Below are 3,743 nucleotides of genomic sequence, written 5' to 3' on the forward strand. Positions count from 1 at the left end.
GAGTCCCAGCTGATTGGCTGGGTCTTCTTTTGTTGCCCTGCACATGAGAACGGAGCTGGAAAGTGGGTTAGGGAATGGGATTTTGCAGTAACCTTCCCCCAGGAGTGGGGAGGGAATGGGGATTTTACAGTATCCTTCCCCTGCCATGCCCACCAAGCCACACCACACCCACCAAGCCAGCCCACAGAACCAGTAGTAAAAAAAGTTAAATCCCACCACTGACACATACCTCATCACCCTGGAATCCCTGACAGTACACCCATGCTCCATAGTGCCTTCCCATGATGTCCACCAACCCCCCATACTCCATAGTGCCCACCCATGGCCCCCACTGGCCTATCCATAGCCCCCACCAACCCTTTGTAACACCCACCCACAATGCCACACCTCCCCAGTCCTTTTCTGGGACTCCTGGCTCTTCCCAGTTAACCTGCACCGCCCTGGGGTTACAATGGCAAATAGAACTGCCAGGTTGCTGTGGCTAAACAATGTGGTTACATGATGTCCTGGTTTATAACTGCATCACGCACCAACACAAATCCCAGTTCCAATTGTTGTTGTAACCTGAGACTACCTGTAGACAAATCAACATAAATCATGAAACAGAGCGTTGAATACTGCTTTTCATTGAAGGATGCAATGGGGGCATATATATTTTTTCTGAAAATATTTTGCTCTGCAGATTGCCAGCGTAAAAAAATAGGAAGACATCACTGAGCTTTATGACAAATTGTTGCAGAAGCAAATCCCAACTCTTGAGTAAAGCCTAAATTCAAACTCTATATCATTTTGCGAAGGCTGGGTCAGAGTTCCAGGAATTATATGCTACATATGTCCTATGGAAACAGAGTAGCTCATAGATGTTTAGGCTTACTGCAAGCTCAAATATAACCAGCCAAGGAACATGCAAGGATCCTCAATGCTTAGTCCAAGATAAGATTAGAACTCTTTGAAGAACTCATGACCTGGGCAGACTTTCTTGAATTGTTTTGTCTGAAATTTAAATTTACAAAATGAAATGGGCTCTTTATAGGCTTTATTATGTCATCCTAGCAACAGTATAAACCATTTCCTTATATGAGCATCATAATAAATCATAATTCTGCAAGTATGTGGGCAGCAATATAGTTTAATATGTTCTAGTTCAGATGCATCATAACTTCAGTTACCTCTGACGTACCAGATGCCTCTCATGACCTTGATAAATATACAAAGCTGGCAGTTCCTCTTAGTCTCCCTCACTATCTTTTCTGTGATTGGTTTTAGATTTCCTTCAATTAATTTAAAAGGAGATGGCTTAACAAAACCTGAAGTGCTTGTAAGAGAAAAAAATTAAAACCCACTTTGCAAGACAGTATGCCAGCAGCCACTCCTAAGGGAAAAGTAATCAAATAGTTATCCTGGCAGGGCAAAAGTTTCTCACAAAGTCTACATTGCTTTCTTGATCTGACATAGACACTCCTCATTGGCAAAGTACTGTAGGGAAGAAAATTGCTTCAAATGGCCCAACCATCTGTAACTTATTTAATAGTTAGCCAGCCATAAGGAACAAAACCTCAAGAGGCTTCCTGAGTCATAACAGGATGTCTTTTTTCCACTGCTTTAAGTCCAAGACATGTGTTTGTCTTTTGTGATTACGTTTTTCAGGACTGAGTTCCACTTGCATTTATTTTCATCCTCATCTTAGATTACAGAGATCTGTAGCATTTTATCTTCAGAATTCGTTTAGATTTCCATATTCAGAGGCATCCACAGGGAGAGTCAAAAAGTCATGATGGTGGAAGCGCCAACATTTTTACATTTATTGCACACACTTTGTCCCACTAAATTAGACTGTGGAATGTTATTGTTTAAACAACAAATTGGAGATTCGTTTTACTTTCAGAAGGCATGAGCTTAGCTGTGCTTTAGATAAAGAGAAAACATATATACATGTAAGTGTTGATAAGGCGACTCCTGAAGTACATCTTCTTGGCAATGTTAACTTTATGGTAAAACTTACGATTCCTCTTTTTCTTTATTGTATAAGCAAGAAAACGTAATATATTATGGCTATGCAAGGCATTTATCAGAGTTGCTTCACACATCATGTGTGTGGAAATACCTCTTTGAAGCAATAAAGCATCTGTGTCTTTTGCTTTAAAAGCTATCCTGTCATCATTATTATTACCTTTATTGTCAGAGTACAACATGTGTACAATGAGATTGGCTGAGCCTCCCTTCGTGTCCCTAAGTCTTCAAACAAAGCTAACAGTAAAATGCCTTGTGGAATTACCACAGAACATTTCCTGTAAATAATAGGATGAAATCTGCTCCACAATTATTACATAATGATTCTCATTATTCTATAATCCCAATTCTGTCTGTAGAGCAAACAGTGTTGTAACATTACAGGTAGTCATCATGTAGCAACAACAATTAGGATAGCAACTCATTCATTAAGCAAAACAGTTGCTAAATGAAATTGTGGCTGTGCTTCTGATCTTGCTTCAGCTTTTTTATGATCCGCAAAGGTAATAAATACAAGGATTGGTTTTAAAGTTACTTTTTTAAACACAGTTGCAACTGCAAACAATTGTTAAATGAGGCAGTTACTAAACATATTACCTATAACACATTACATCTTTTCTTATTTAAGAGACTGGTTTTTGTGTTAAATACTGTATGGGGCCCATATGGATATTTGTTGTTATTTCTGAATAGGCCTTATTAGCTCTTGTTGGACTCCCAACAGTTTTATCTGTAACTGAGTTTAACATCATTCCCAGTACCTACCAAAAGGGTACAAAATAATGTGCTTTCTTAACTTTTCTATGATTTTTCATCAGATCAGATAAAGAAAATGAAAAAGCAAAACTTAGGCCATGATAGACAGCCTCAAGATAGAGATTGCAGCCTACCTGTCCTTATTTATGAGACTGCACAACAGTGATGGCCAATGACCTTTTCCAAATAGTGAACACACAAAGAATGCCATTTTCATTCTTCTTCCTTTAGAAAATGGATAGTGGATTTTTGTCTTTAGGATCCAACATAGATATATTTTTTAGATTTTTTAATAACAATTGTTGTTTTAAATTGAAGCATAAATAGCAAGAGTACCAAGAGCTTTTATTCATTTGGTTTGGTTTTTATGCGTATTTGTTTTATTGTGTTTACTGTAAACTACTTAGAAACTTATCATCAGGCAGCGTACACATGTTGGTAAATGAAATAAACAATATATATATATATATACTACTATTATTATTCAAAAATGAGATTTTTTTAATGAAATATAGTCCCAAAATAAATAGAACTCATTTTTCACTATAAAAAAATCAACTGCATGTTAAATTATCTATACAAACTACATATTCCTGATTAAAACACATTAATCTCTCTGGTTACAATCCTAAGGAAATGAGATAATAGCAATTCATCTTTAATCATAAAAGTAACTTAATTTTAGCATAATGACAGCAAATTATCCAGTAAATGTTGGGATAATGTCAATTAATATGAAACCAATTAAATGAAACGTAGATCAGTGTCAGACAAAGCACATGTACATTTTTAGAAGGGGTGACAAAAGTATGGTTGGCTGTTACTTTACTTGTGAAGTCTAGAACTACGTTACAGAAGTCAGCAAACCAAAGTATGAATGAAGAAATACCTGAGAAAGTATCTTCCCTACCCACCCCCTCCCACATATCCCACTTCATTATTTAAAACAACCTGTCTTAGAAACAGTGAGAGACAAA

This window comes from Notechis scutatus, chromosome 1, assembly GCF_049901735.1.
Source record: "Notechis scutatus isolate UNSWTSFEM ecotype Mainland chromosome 1, rNotScu1.2, whole genome shotgun sequence".
Lineage (NCBI taxonomy): Eukaryota > Metazoa > Chordata > Lepidosauria > Squamata > Elapidae > Notechis > Notechis scutatus.